Source organism: Thalassophryne amazonica, chromosome 14, assembly GCF_902500255.1.
Source record: "Thalassophryne amazonica chromosome 14, fThaAma1.1, whole genome shotgun sequence".
Classification (NCBI taxonomy): Eukaryota; Metazoa; Chordata; class Actinopteri; order Batrachoidiformes; family Batrachoididae; genus Thalassophryne; species Thalassophryne amazonica.
In genome coordinates this window covers 7,537,937-7,554,075 of record NC_047116.1, presented here as the reverse complement: position 1 = coordinate 7,554,075, position 16,139 = coordinate 7,537,937, and the positions used below count along the sequence as shown (strand labels likewise).

Below are 16,139 nucleotides of genomic sequence, written 5' to 3'. Positions count from 1 at the left end.
GAACCGCTTTCTGGTTATTTTAGCGCTGGGTTCCGTCAGACGCAGGTCCGCTCCTCAACCCGCGTCGACACATAACAAAAATGATCATTTCTGTACATTGATTGCAGACTCTGCAGCGGCTCTGTAATCAGCCACTTCTGCAGTGTGAGTCCGATTTGAAGCTTGAACCAATAAAGCAGTGCTTCGATCTGCTGCTTCGTTGCTTCTTTGATTCGTTGCTCTTCAGAAGCAGCAAGTCTGCTCCTTAACCCCTCTCAAATCCATTAAAATATGTCAATCGTGAGTCACTTTTGTGTGGATTAAAGTTTCTAACTGGGACTCTTGTCTTGTTGCAGTCAAGAAATGAGAATCGTCTTCCGTTCCGTTGACACAGCTCCAAACGCTGCACCACTCTCTGTTGAGTCTAGTTAGAGTCCAGTCAGAATTAATAACTTCAAAGCGAATCGCCGCTCTAAATTAAAATGACACCTCTTTCCAAATGTTGTAATACAGACAATAAACTACAATCGACCAAAATGTTTTTTTCCTCCCAAAATGAGACGTCCTGTGTTCTTTATAAATTAAATTGATGCTGACATGCAGCACAGCCAGCTGCAAGAGCTCAGCTCAGATGTATGGAAAGACATTGATGCCAATAATGTCTGAAAGGAAATGCTTTTGACAAAAACTAAAAATTTTGTTTATTTCTATTTATGTCCAGAGATCAAGGATCCACCATGTCAAGTTTATTTATGTTTATATTAAGGATCCAATGACCAGTTTCATCTTTATTTATTTTAAGACTCAATAAAATGTTGTTGACATAGAAAACCTGTAAATCTTACTTTTAGTACACAGAAAATTCACAAGCAGTATCGATAAGCGATAAGCGGAATCGATAATGGTATCGATAGATAAAATCTTATCAATACCCATCCTTAATTATCATCTTAACCTTAATCACAACCACCATCATCACTTTCATCATCATCATCACCACCATTATCATCAATATCATTATCGTAACCTTAATCACAACTACCATCATGTCATTATCACCATTATCATCAATATCACCATTGTAACCTTAATCACAACCACCATCATCACATTTAATGGATGTAACTGGATTGATTGATGGATTTACCGTGAATTTAACCTAATGCAGCTGACGAGATGGAGAAGTCTGTGGGTCTGCTCACAGAATTTCCACTTTGGCATGAAGATGCTGTTGCAATGGTAAGGGCCCCTTCACACATAGTACAAATGTGGTTGAATTGCACATGAAGCAGGAATTGTATGCAATACATGTAAAGTCGGAGCTGCCTCCAACGCCTCGTACACCTGTCGCTACAACTATTTGCTCACACCAGTGGCTGAAAGACAGCGTGTGCCCCGTGAGAGCCCATTTGATTACTCTCATGGCAGGTGTCAGCCAAATTCCAGTTGACATGCATGCACATCTGACACCGCTCGCTTGGCACTTAGGAAATGTGTGGCCATTCACGCTATTAGCATGACATCAGTCAGCAGACAATCACTGTCAAGCTGGCGGTGAAATTTGTCTAAGTGCTCCCACAAGCATGGAGTTGCCGAGTACACATGTGGCGTGCCAGAGTGTTGGCTCCCCCCACAACACCTGTGTGGGGGGAGTGTTAAAAATTGAAAGGATGGTTTTTATTTATTTATTGTTTGTCGATCCAAAAACATGAATATTGAAGAATCAAAGAATTGTGGACAGATTCACCCCGAGTGATGCTGAGGTGTTCTGGGTCGAGACGGCTGGCGCTCTGACTGAGCATTATTGCCATAATGCTACAAACTCCGTTATAAATTGACCCTTTTTCCCGCCGTTTTGTCTGTATGGCAACAGCATTTTTTTGTGCGATTCATGCCATAAATTAGTGATCAAAAAGCAATAAAATAATCAAACCTACATATTTTTATATATCTTCTAAAATAGACTGGGGTCCAAATGGAAAATTGAAGTGCGATGTGAAAATCATGTCGCTCACCAAACACCCCTCGTTCGTGCAATGTTCTATTGCCTTGTTCTTTCTCTCTGTTTAAGGTGCAGCTCCATCCAGAGATGGGAGTTGTATTCGCGTGGGTGATCCTCCTGTCCTGTACGCCAACAGCATTTCTTGTATATTTGTTCGTGAATTGTTCTGTGAACTGTTCTGTAATTTATGTCTGTAGCATGGCCCAAGCAGAGGGTCACACCTTTGAGTCTGGTCTGCTTGAGGTTTCTTCCTCAGAGGGAGTTTTTCCTTACCACTGTTGCTCTGGGGGTTAGTAAGGTTAGACCTTACCTGTGTGAAGCGCTTTGAGGCAACTCTGTTGTGATTTGGCCCTATATAAATGAAAATAAATTGAAATTGATTTGAAATTGAATCTTAAGTGCTAAGAATCTGGTACTTTTACTGCTGTGCACATAATCGTCCTACCATTTGTGTTGTGTGTGGGCCGCCAGAAGAGGAGGTACTGCTGGCCCACCACCAGAGGGAGCCCTGCCTGAAGTGCGGGCTTCAGGCACGAGAGGGCGCTGCCGCCATGGACAGAGCCGGGGGTGACAGCTGTCACTCATTACCTCTTGACAGCTGTCACCCATCTACTCAACGTCCTCTCACTCCATAAAGACCAGACGTCATCTCCACCTCGTTGCCGAGATATCATACTTCATTGGAGGTAATATCCTCAGCCATTTGTGATTGCAATATTTGTATATTGTGAGTGTTTGCAGGAGTACTGGTACCTCCGTCGGTGAAAGCTGAGAGAGCGTTGAAGGCACTCTTTTCCCCTGAGGAATCTACAGTACTCTGCAGTTATTGAGTGAGAGGTGGAGGTGGCATTCCCACCGCTGTTGTTACTGGGTGTACACACACCCACACTTGACTGTCTTTGTTCTCGCCAGCAGTACCAGATCCGACAGTCGGGGACGGTGATCACCTGGGAATTCGGGACTTGGCGGCTCCAGTATTCACCAGGTTCTGTGGCGGCGGAAATCGTGTGGTTCCGGCTCTTCTCAGGACAGACGTCTTCTATCCTCGAGCCTGCCCACACGTCACCTTTGTGGATTGACTGTAATTATATTCTGAGATTGTCTGTATGTTCGTTGTGCACATTTCACAACATTAAATTGTTACCTTTTGGCTCATCTATTGGCCGTTCATTTGCGCCCCCTGTTGTGGGTCCGTGTCACTACACTTTCACAACAGGATATCTCGGCCAGCGTCATGGACTCCGAGGGGCGTCACCCAGCTGTTGAACGACCAATGGGAGAGCAGGGAGCGCAGGCGTCTGCAGGAGGCGTGATTGGTGAGCTGCAGCACATTCTCACCGCCTTTACGGCTCGGTTGGATCAGATGACCGAGCAAAACATCCTCCTGAACCGCAGGGTGGAGGCTCTCTCCACACAGATGGCGGCGAGCGCTCAGGGCGCTGCTGCAGCTCCTCCTCCTGCCGACCCTGTGCAGGATATGAACGTTCCAGTGGTGGTTCAACAACCCCTCCCACCATCCCCTGAAGCATACATAAGCCCTCCTGAGCCGTACGGAGCTTGTGTGGAGACGTGCGCGGACTTTCTCATGCAGTGTTCGCTCGTCTTCGCACAACGTCCCGTCATGTACGCGTCAGATGCTAGTAAAATAGCTTATGTGATTGCTCTGCTTCGGGGTAAGGCACGCGCCTGGGCTACGGCGCTCTGGGAACAGAACTCACGGTTGTTATCAGCATACACTGGGTTTGTGGGGGAGTTCAGAACAGTGTTTGATCACCCTAACAGAGGAGAGACCGCTTCAACTGTGCTGCTGTCAATGAGACAGGGACGCGAGAGCGCAGCCGCTTATGCAGTCAACTTCCGCATCGCGGCTGCGAGGTCCGGCTGGAATAACGTTGCGCTCCGCGCCGCCTTCATAAACGGACTGTCGTTGGTCCTGAAGGAGCAGCTGGTAGCTAAGGAGGAACCGCAGGATTTAGATGGGCTTATCGATCTCATTATACGGTTAGACAATCGGTTGGAGGAACGCCGTCGGGAGCGAGGCGAAGGACGTGAACCGGTTACGCGCCGCCCCTCTCCCTTCCGGGTTCGAAAAGGGGCCGCCCTCCCCACGCTCCACAGCCGCAGCGCTCTGTGGGGCAACAGCTCCCCCTGCTGACGTTGTTAGGGAAACGCACAGGGCCAAAATGAGGAGGCTGATCCGCGGGGAGTGTTTTCTCTGCAGCTCAAAGGAGCACACACAGAAAAACTGCCCCAAACGGCCAAAACAACAACCGCCCTCAGAGACTGGGCTAAGGGGGGGTCAAAACATTCATGTGAGACACACACAGATTGCCACACGACTCCCAGTTACAATCCTGAGCGGGGATTTAACCCTTCAAGCCCCAGCACTGGTGGACACGGGGTCAGAAGGGAATCTGCTAGACAGCAGATGGGCAAGGGAGGTAGGGCTTCCTCTGGCGGCGCTTCCTTCGCCATTGCAGGTGCGGGCACTAGATGGCACCCTCCTCCCTTTAATCACACACAAGACACAACCAGTAACTCTGGTGGTGTCTGGAAACCATCGGGAGGAGATTGAGTTTTTTGTAACTCCTTCTACCTCCCGCGTGATTTTGGGCTTCCCATGGATGTTGAAGCACAATCCCCGGATTGATTGGCCGTCTGGGGTGGTGGTTCAGTGGAGCGAGACCTGCCATCGGGTGTGTTTAGGATCCTCGGTTCCTCCCGGTTTACAGGCTAAGGAGGAGGTCAAAGTCCCTCCCAATCTGACGGCAGTGCCGGTTGAGTACCACGATCTTGCTGACGTCTTCAGCAAGGATCTGGCACTCACCCTTCCCCCGCACCGTCCGTACGATTGTGCCATTGATTTGGTTCCAGGCGCTGAGTTCCCGTCCAGCAGGCTGTACAACCTCTCACGACCTGAGCGCGAATCAATGGAGACCTACATCCGGGACTCATTAGCTGCCGGGCTGATCCGGAACTCCACCTCCCCGATGGGGGCAGGTTTCTTTTTTGTGGGCAAGAAAGATGGCGGACTCCGTCCATGCATTGATTACAGGGGGCTGAATGAGATTACGGTTCGCAACCGATACCCGTTGCCATTGTTGGATTCCGTGTTCACCCCCCTGCATAGAGCCAAAATCTTTACTAAGCTGGATCTTAGAAATGCGTATCACCTGGTTCAGATCCGGAAGGGAGACGAATGGAAGACGGCCTTTAACACCCCGTTAGGTCACTTTTGTGTGTGGGCCGCCAGAAGAGGAGGTACTGCTGGCCCACCACCAGAGGGCGCCCTGCCTGAAGTGCGGGCTTCAGGCACGAGAGGGCGCTGCCGCCATGGACACAGCCGGGGGTGACAGCTGTCACTCATTACCTCTTGACAGCTGTCACCCATCTACTCAACGTCCTCTCACTCCATAAAGACCAGACGTCATCTCCACCTCGTTGCCGAGATATCATACTTCATTGGAGATAATATCCTCAACCATTTGCGATTGCAATATTTGTATATTGTGAGTGTTTGCAGGAGTACTGGTACCTCCGTCGGTGAAAGCTGAGAGAGCGTTGAAGGCACTCTTTTCCCCTGAGGAATCTACAGTACTCTGCAGTTATTGAGTGAGAGGTGGAGGTGGCATTCCCACCGCTGTTGTTACTGGGTGTACACACACCCACACTTGACTGTCTTTGTTCTCGCCAGCAGTACCAGATCCGACAGTCGGGGACGGTGATCACCTGGGAATTCGGGACTTGGCGGCTCCAGTATTCACCAGGTTCTGTGGCGGCGGAAATCGTGTGGTTCCGGCTCTTCTCAGGACAGACGTCTTCTATCCTCGAGCCTGCCCACACGTCACCTTTGTGGATTGACTGTAATTATATTCTGAGATTGTCTGTATGTTCGTTGTGCACATTTCACAACATTAAATTGTTACCTTTTGGCTCATCTATTGGCCGTTCATTTGCGCCCCCTGTTGTGGGTCCGTGTCACTACACTTTCACAACAATTTGGGACAGATGTGTATTATTTACTGGATTGTCACGACGTGTAACTTTGTGATTACTAATAAATACTCAGAGTGCTAGATTTCATAAAATTTTATTCTTTATTGTCTGTGAAATTTCCTCTTTTTCTTGCTCCATAATGTAAGAGAATGCATTTCAAACCATCTCGCACCCGTTAGCTTCCAGGCCTAAAGATTTGCTTTTCCTCTGATTTTGTTGGGAAAGTGTAGTGACACGGACCCACAACAGGGGGCGTAAATGAACGGACAATAGAAGGAGTTAAATTTGAACACTTTACTGTTGTGAATGCCACAACCACACACAGCAGATTAAAGAATAAATACAAAGTCAATGGATAAAGGTATCCTGTGGGCAGGCTCCACGATAGGAGACGCCCGTCTAGAGAAGAACCGGAACCACACGATTTCCTCCGCCACCGAACCCGAAGGATACTGGAGCCGCCAGGTCCCGAGTCCCCCAGGTGGCCACCGTCTCCGCGAGTCGGATCTGGTACTGCTGGCGAAGAGCAAAGACAGTCAAGTGTGGGTGTGTGTACACCCAGTAACAACAGCGGTGGGAATTCCACCTCCACCTCTAACACACTCGTGCAGCTCCTGTCTCAAACACTTATCTGACGGAAAGCAGAGCGAAGCAGTCGCGGCCCACGCCGGTCCTCCGGGGAGACAGCTGCAACAATGTATCTACTGGAATCAATATTGGAATATTCAGGCTGAGAGTATTACCTCCGTAGGAGAACGATATCTCGGCGACGTGGTGGAGGTGTCATCCTGCTTTTATCCAGGGTGAAGTGCAGATGATCGGTGACAGCTGTCATAGTTGATGAGTGACAGCTGTCACCTCGGCTGTTCCTGTAGGCGGCAGCGCCCTCTCGTGCCTGAAGCCCGCACTTCAGGCAGGGCGCCTTCTGGTGGTGGGCCAGCAGTACCTCCTCTTCTGGCGGCCCACACAACAGATTTCTCTGTTACCCTCTGCAATAGTCACTCCTTTTTTTAGTCTCACTGTAGTGGCTCTCATAAATTGCCCTACAGAATCAGTGTTATTGTACTGTTATTTTTATTGACTGAAGTTTATATTGAGTCTTAATTTAACATCAAGCACTGATAACAAACGAGGAAAAAGTCACATTTTAGCTGTTTAAGTTCAGAATTCATCTAATTTAAAGTTTTTGATTTGCTGCATTCATAAAAAAGTAAAATAAATAAACATGAGAAAAACTGTGGGAAGGAATTACAATATCAAAGTAGTAATAATAAATGTTGAAAACCAATAAAGTATTCTGTCTGTTTTAAAAGGCCACGATGCAACAAAGCAGGCAGTAACTACTTGATAAAATAAATAAAATTCTTGGCAAAATACATTTTAAACTTTGTGGCAGTAATGTATGATTCAGTGTAAAACACAGACTCTGTGAAACAGAACTTGTCAGGGAGGTTGCTCCAGAGTCCCAGAGGCCAACACTTCAGACTTCCGGTGTCACACACCGAACGGCCTTTTGCATCTGTGCATGCGTCATTTCGGACCACAGCAGCACACCTGAGACGAAGTCTCTTCACCCACAGCAATCAAATGGATTAATGGCATTATTAACCATCAGATGATAAAGGTAAAACCTCTTAAATTATTCTAAAGTCAGTTTGAAGCAGAAACTAGGCTGTTTTAAGCAGAAACTCTGTGAAATTTCCTGATGCTTTGAAATGACCAATGCGCAGTGAATGCATCAGCTAGCAGCTCGTGGAGCTGCGGCGCTCTGATCGCTTCATCTGTCTTTTATGATGAAATAATGCCGAATTTATGTGGAAATGATTGTCGTCCAAAAGCTTCAGATATCTGTTGCCGAGATAGACGACGACTGGAGTGCAGTTTGAAGCAGAAACAAGGTTTTAATCCGTGAACCGCGGCTAATGATGTGTGGGCAGATGCAAAAGGTGGTCCGATTTTTAGGGGGGACCGTTCGGTCGGTGACACCGGTGCACTTATGGACACGGAGCGACACTTATGGACACCATTTAATAATTGTCTTAATTCCAGAAATGCTTTCAAATGTAGTAATGAATTTTAATTTAGAGTTTCATTTAAACATATTATCACACGAAGAGGAAATCGTCGTAAAGAAACAGCAGCAGGTGTGAGAAGATGATGTTCTTCCAAAGGTAATCAGTGTGTCGACTGACTTTCATCAAGAGGAAACTCCAGAACAACAAAACCAAAAAATGATTTTCAGGATCTGCAGCACCGTGATGAATCGCTGCATTCTTAACCTTTCACAAATAATGTTCTTCCCAAAGACAAAATACAAATCAGATTAGAGTTTTGTTGCATTAAATCAGTTTACGCTCACAGAACAATCTCTTGAGGTGTTTGTAAATTTCTTTCATTTTAAGTCCATAGATGATGGGATTAAATAACGGGTGATATAAAAACACTTGTAAAGTCAAGATCAAACGTACGACTTTTGGGATGTTTGCTTCCATTCGAACTATGACGATGTCATAAGTGCACCAACAGGAAAAGCTGATTAAAACCATCAGGTGAGGTAAACACGTTTCTGCAGCTTTTCTCCTCACGTCTCTGCTGCTCCCATAAGCGCCGATCAGTATCCGCGTGTAGGTGAAAACAATGAAGAGACACGGAAAGACCACAAAAATAAACATATTAATGGCACCGTATATCGATATCGCTCCCGAACTCATACATTGAAGTTTGTAAATTGAATTATTACAAAACACACCTGTTAAAGTGAAGGTGCTCAGCTGATTATTCCGGCTCATTACGACCAACACGACGACGGCGCACGCGGGCAGAAGCCAGTCCAGCAGCAGAAACATATTAACAGTTGTTTTTGTCATGATGGCGTGATACTGCAGAGGTTTACATATGGACACGTAGCGGTCATAAGCCATCGCTGACAACAAGAAAAACTCTGAACCTCCTAAAGTGTAAAACAGGAAAAACTGAAAGAGACACGCTGAATAAGAAATGGTTTGTTGTTCTGATAAAAAGTCAACGAAAAGCTTTGCGTAGATATTTGTACTGAAGACAACTGAGTTGAATAACAGAGCTGCAATGAAAATGTACATGGGCTCGTGCATGAATCCAGATCAGACACACGATAGTGGCATTACAGCAGATTATTAAAATATAAACCATAAACATGATCATAAAATAAAGATACCTGTATTTGTGTAAATCCACGTATCCATCTATAGATATATGTTACATTTACTTCAGCATCCATCATCAACAAATAATTGAAGGGGATTTCATCAAAAAGCGATTGTTAAATGTGGAGAAATTCAGCCACTGAACTGTGTTCAAGTGTGTCTGAAATATTCTGTCAAATCGTTGTTGTTACCCGACTGTCAAATTAATGTCACATGTTCATGTGTTGGACTGAGAAAGTGATTGTTTGCGTCTGCAGGAAGCCTTTTAATCAATCGGATTCATTCTCTATGGATTTCATTAACTTTGGGACCAAGACTTTGACACAGCTATTACATCATTTGTGAAAGTTATTTTTGTGCAATCCACAAAAAAAGTTTGTGAGAGTGCCACCATGTTGGTCTGTCCATCTGTACATGACACGAGACATCTACGAGGTCTATTAGAAAAGTATCCAACCTTATTATTTTTTTTAAAAAACCATATGGACTTGAATCACGTGTGATTACATCAGACATGCTTGAACCCTCGTGGGCATGCGAGAGTTTTTTCACGCCTGTCGGTTACGTCATTCGCCTGTGGGCAGTCTTTGAGTGAGGAGTCGCCCACCCCCTCGTTGTTTTTTCATTGTTTAGGAATGGCTCAGAGACTGCTGCTTTGTTTGATCAAAATTTTTTCAAAACTGTAAGGCACAACTGAGTGGACACCATTCGATAAATTCAGCTGGTTTTCGTTGAAAATTTTAACGGCTGATGAGAGATTTTGGTCTGGTAGTGTCACTTTAAGGACGGCCCATGGCGCCTGACGGCGATCTGCGCGTCGAGGCGGCAGTGTCTCGCTGTTTCAAGTTGAAAACTTCCACATGGCTTGCCGGTCCTCGTGTGATCGTGTCTGTATGTAATTATCAGCATGTCATGAGAGCATGAGAGCTCGCCCACACTTGCATTGGGTGGCGTGTTGACAGCTGATGTTGTTCATTGCACAGTATGTGTTCTCCAGCTGTGAGTTGCGAGTACACAGCAGTCAGATGTTCCAGCATGAACATGGCAGCTGTCCAGGTGCGCACTGCGCTGGACAGCGATCGCACTCCGGCCACCTCAGCCGCACCTGACAATGTTGGATCATGGTGTGGGGGGACGACACACTCGCACACCATTTGTGTTGCGGTGGGGGGGGGGGGGGGGGGTGATTTCATGCAGGTCCTCAGCTGCAGCACGATGTGTCTGACCTGCGTACAACATGCTGTGCGAATGTTGCGAGCACGATCAGATGGTAGTATGAGCCCATTGAATGGGTTCGAATGGGTTTCTGGCGCAAGCAGCACGTGAATGTGGAGTGCATGTGCTGTGCCCAAATGGATGTGGCGACTGCTGTACGAGACGTTCAAGTGCAGCGCTGATTTTCCATCGACTGCCATTCAAACAAAAAGAAAACAAAATTCTAGATAATCCCTGTCTGCTACATTTAAAATGTGTGGAATTTAACAAATGCAAATACAATAACAACGTTTATAAACCCAGAGAATATATTCACAAGAGTTTTAGGCACTAGAGTTTAATGCTGTTGTCCGTGGAGCCTGAACAGAGTGTCTGAAATGCATTTGTCCTGTCGTGAATGTACTGAGATTACATCATCCTACCCATAATGCACTGGGCACAGCATGTGCTCACAAAACCTTAAAAATTAGCACATTACTTTAAAACTAAAACATATATCTGATATTTTCACTTTATAAAACTTCAGACATGACAGTAATTTTAAATAACTTGTCCAAAATTAGTTTGATTAAAATTTGAACCATAAGTTAAAAATGTATGCCTCTGGATGACTTAGGTGATATTGCCAGCATATTGGTATGGTGTTAAAGGAAATTACTTTTTTTGGGGCTATTTCTCCTTTGTCTACAGAGGATAGAGATGCTTTTCATAGAAGCAGCTCTCTTCTGTTAGCAGAGGGTATAACTGTCCATCTGTTATAAAACTTTTAACAGGTAGGTGTTGAACTTTTTTTAAATTTTAAAAATGCTTATCGCTGTTCAGCTTTGTTTATCGGTCTAAAAGTTATCGGACAGAAATTAATCGGAAGGTAATTGGTCTGATAATGGTTTTTAAAGTTATCTAAAAAGATAATCCATAATGAAAACATTATCTTCGATAATTATGTTATCGGATTATCGGAAGTGTGCCCACCACTGCTTAAAATGCACCACTCCACCGAGACAGCACTTACTGAAGTGGTGAATGTTCTTCTACTTGCCGATACCACCACAGTGCAGCTATTGTTCGATCTTGCTGCTGATTGTGTCACAGTTGATTGTTGTATGTTATTGAACAGGCTTGAGAATAATTTGGGGATTAATGACTAGATATCAAGAGGTTGATATCTTAATTATCTAGCGTCACTCAGTGTGTTGTGTAACAACGTTACTTCAGATCTTGTTCCAGTAAAATCTGGGGTACTGCAGAGGTGTTCTGCATTCTCAGGAGGCAGGATTACTGTGTGTTTCAAACGGTAAAAAGAATTGGCGCTATATAAATAAATGGAAATGAATTGAACAGATATGGAAGGTCTCTGTCAGCTTTACAGCTTCTCTCACCTCAGGTGTCCACCAGTGTGTTCTTGGGTTACTAGAGTGACAAGCGGCAACAGCCAATTGGCCACAACTCAAAGCAGCCACCTCAACAATGGAGGCCCGGATAGGTTCTTCCACTAAACATTCCCAGAAACCTCTTACAATGTGTTTTGGCCTTCCAGGTCGGTTTGGTGGCTTTCCCCGCCATCTGACTCTGCTCATCACCAGGTGCTGATCTGTTGACACAAACCACTGACTGAGGTGGTTCCATGGGATGGTGGATGTGTCAACCTGATGTCTCTTGACCTGCTCAGCACTTAATATATAAATAAATGATTGGACTTGATTTAAACACCTAAAACAGCATTAATCATCTAAAAATATGTAAAAATGTATCATATAGGTTACAGTTCTGTAAAACAGGACACAAATCACTTGACAAAAGAAAATTCAGGACATTTTATTTGATTTTTTTTCACATTAAATTCATTTTGTAATTCTTGCTTTATTCATTTATTCACATAAAAAGAAATGTGGAACAGAATGCACAATGCAGAGTATTTGCCATTCACAACGGGTTTTAAATGCATTTTCAAAATGTACTTAATGTTGAAAAAAAGCTAAATCTGCTCCTTCCTGAGATGCCTCAAAGGTCAGGACACAAAACAGTGAGTGGTGTATAGCGCCACACTGTGCATAATTATACATGTTTATGTGAGGTTTGTCTTTTTGGAAGATATCCAGTTTATTCTGTTATTTTATTTTGTTTTATTATTTGGCTGCGAACGTGCACTGCTGTTACGGATTTGGATGTGCTGTGTTCTGCGTGTTATGTTCTTGTTCCACTTAAATGAAAATAATTTTTAAAAGAGCAAAAAATAAACAGGTAATTTTAAAAGATGACTTTAATTCACTTAATCAGAGTCCCAGAAGCTCTGAGCCCTGAGATAAAGTTCCAGGTCGCACCCGGACTGCAGCCTGGACGTTGGGATCACCAGAGGTCTCTGAAGACTGACTGGTTCATAACGTCTTTAAAGCTAAAGAAAAAAGTCTTAGACAGAATCTGTAGTACTTTGAAGAAAAAAAATGTTAAAAAGCGTGGTAAATTTGGAGAAAAAAACAAAACAACAAAAAAAAAACAAGATTAAGTATGAAACAAATAGTTGGTGTAAACAAGATAAAACATAATAATACTAAGATAAAGAGCATATTCTAAATATAGTTATATATTTTTGAATACAAATATTCAGAATAAACACTGATGAGTTAATTGTATTTAGATTTCTCAAAAATCTACAAATTTCTCAATTATTTGAAGTAAATAGTCTGCTTTTGTATCCATCTTAAAATAAATCCTGACATTATATATCTTCCAAAGAGACAGTCGATCATTTTTTCTTTATTAAAAGCATTGAAATATACGTATTAGAGTCAATACATTTGATCGGTTTGTGTTCACAAAAAAGGTTTTCGAGATTTTTAGAAATTTCCTTCATTTTTAGTCCATATATCAGCGGATTAAATAAAGGATGACACAAAACTGCTTGTAAAGTCATAATAAAATATGCAGTTTTTGGAATGTTTGCTTCCAGTCGAACCACAATCGAATCAAACGTAACCAGAAAGGAAAAGTTGATTAAAACCAGCAGGTGTGGCAAACAGGTCTCTGCTGCTTTTCTCCTCACATCTCCACTACTTCCATATGCGACTGTAAGTATTTTTATGTATGTGAAACTGATAAAAACCACAGGTAAAACCACAACATTGATCAACATGACTGCGCCAAACACATTTAGTGCTCTGGAGGTCACACAGTGAAGTTGGTAGATCAAATTATTACACAAAATCCCTTTCAAAATAAAGTTACAGAGTGTTTGATTTGCACTGATGGTGGCCAAAACCACCACATGACAAGCTGGAAGAAACCAGGCCAAAACCAGAAACACACTCACCGTCCTTTTTCCCATGATGATGTGATACTGCAGAGGTTTACATATAGACACAAAGCGGTCGTACGCCATGGCTGATAAGAGCAAAAATTCAGAACTGCCTAAAGAGTAAGCTGTAACAAACTGGAAGAGACACGCGGAGTATGATATAATTTGTCTTTCAGATAAAAAGTCAATTAAAACTTTTGGGTACATTGTCAGACTATAAAGAACAGAGTTTTAGCAACAAAGCTGCAATAAAAATGTACATCGGCTTGTGGAGGCTTTTGTTCACCCAGATAACACACACAATGGTCAAATTACAGCAAACTGCCAAAACACCTGCTGTAAACATGATGATAAAATAAATATATCTGTACTTATTTAATTCCACGTGCCCATCAAGAGTTATATATGTTACATTTAGTATATCATCCATCATCAACATTGATTATTAATCAGTCTCACAATAAAAAAAATACAGCAGCAGACAACCTGAGGTCCTTTGGTTGTTTGTCCACTTACCTGACATGGATATTGTGTTTGATGTAGTCAACTGTTTAGTTTGAACGTCAGTGAAGGTTTTTATGAGGTTTGATTGGTCCTCTGTGGATCTCATTAAGATTTCCACCAAAATCAACAAACATAAACAGAATCAAACTGCAGATGCCTTCGTCTGGGTATTGTGAACCATTGAGTCATGTCTGGGAGCATGCACTAGGTTACGCTTTGCCACATCTCTAACACCATGGGACCGCCTTGGATCCTGGATGGTTGGGTCCTAGAAGTCTTTTCAAAGCCGGAAGAACAATCCACCAAGTAAAATAACCATCTCTCTGCTACAGCTAAGTAAAACATAGCCATCCCCTTGGCCTTTTCCAGCTACTGGGGTCCTCTCAGTCAGGTGCCTGCATGCTGGATCACACAGAGAAATGGGCCACATGGCCTAAATGTCAAAGCTGACCCTCCCTCATAATGCAAGGGATACTCCTCATTTTAGTCTTTGGATGGATTTCAACTTTGGATGCTGTAGCTCAACTTTGGATGCTGTAGCTCCTCTGAAAAAGAGATCCTTAAATCAGAAGTGCCTGACTCCGTGGTATAACTCACAAACTCGCAGCTTAAAGCAGATAACCCGTACGTTGGAGAGGAAATGGCATCTCACTAATTTAGAAGATCTTCACTTAGCCTGGAAAAAGAGTCCGTTGCTCTATAAAAAAGCCCTCCGTAAAGCTAGGACATCTTACTACTCATCACTAATTGAAGAAAATAAGAACAACCCCAGGTTTCTTTTCGGCACTGTAGCCAGGCTGACAAAGAGTCAGAGCTGTATTGAGCTGAGTATTGCTTTAACTTTAACTAGTAATGACTTCATGACTTTCTTTGGTAATAAAATTTTAACTATTAGAGAAAAAATTACTCATAACCATCCCAAAGACATATCGTTCTCTTTGGCTGCTTTCAGTGATGCCGGTATTTGGTTAGACTCTTTCTCTCTGATTGTTCTGTCTGAGTTATTTTCATTAGTTACTTCCTCCAAACCATCAACATGTCTATTAGACCCCATTCCTACCAGGCTGCTCAAGGAAGCCCTACCATTAATTAATGCTTTGATCTTAAAGATGATCAATCTATCTTTATTAGTTGGCTATGTACCACAGGCTTTTAAGGTGGCAGTAATTAAACCATTACTTAAAAAGCCATCACTTGACCCAGCTATCTTAGCTAATTATAGGCCGATCTCCAACCTTCCTTTTCTCTCAAAAATTCTTGAAAGGGTAGTTGTAAAACAGCTAACTGATCATCTGCAGAGGAATGGTCTATTTGAAGAGTTTCAGTCAGGGTTTAGAATTCATCATAGTACAGAAACAGCATTAGTGAAGGTTACAAATGATCTTCTTATGGCCTCAGACAGTGGACTCATCTCTGTGCTTGTTCTGTTAGACCTCAGTGCTGCTTTTGATACTGTTGACCATAAAATTTTATTACAGAGATTAGAGCATGCCATAGGTATTAAAGGCACTGCGCTGCGGTGGTTTGAATCATATTTATCTAATAGATTACAATTTGTTCATGTAAATGGGAGTCTTCTTCACAGACTAAGGTTAATTATGGAGTTCCACAAGGTTCTGTGCTAGGACCAATTTTATTCACTTTATACATGCTTCCCTTAGGCAGTATTATTAGACAGCATTGCTTAAATTTTCATTGTTACGAAGATGATACCCAGCTTTATCTATCCATGAAGCCAGAGGACACACATCAATTAGTTAAACTGCAGGATTGTCTTACAGACATAAAGACATGGATGACCTCTAATTTCCTGATTTTAAACTCAGATAAAGCTGAAGTTATTGTACTTGGCCCCACAAATCTAACCAGGTCCTTACTCTGGATGGCATTACCCTGACCTCTAGTAATACTGTGAGAAATCTTGAAGTCATTTTTGATCAGGATATGTCATTCAATGCGCATATTAAAC

At 43.3% G+C, this 16,139-nt stretch overlaps 2 pseudogenes; both read right to left on the bottom strand.

Moving 5' to 3' along the window:
- Positions 1-8,316: 8,316 nt before the first annotated feature.
- LOC117524759 lies at positions 8,317-9,233 on the bottom strand (annotated as a pseudogene).
- Positions 9,234-13,117: 3,884 nt separating this feature from the next.
- LOC117525292 lies at positions 13,118-14,096 on the bottom strand (annotated as a pseudogene).
- Between the last annotated feature and the right edge of the window lie 2,043 nt (positions 14,097-16,139).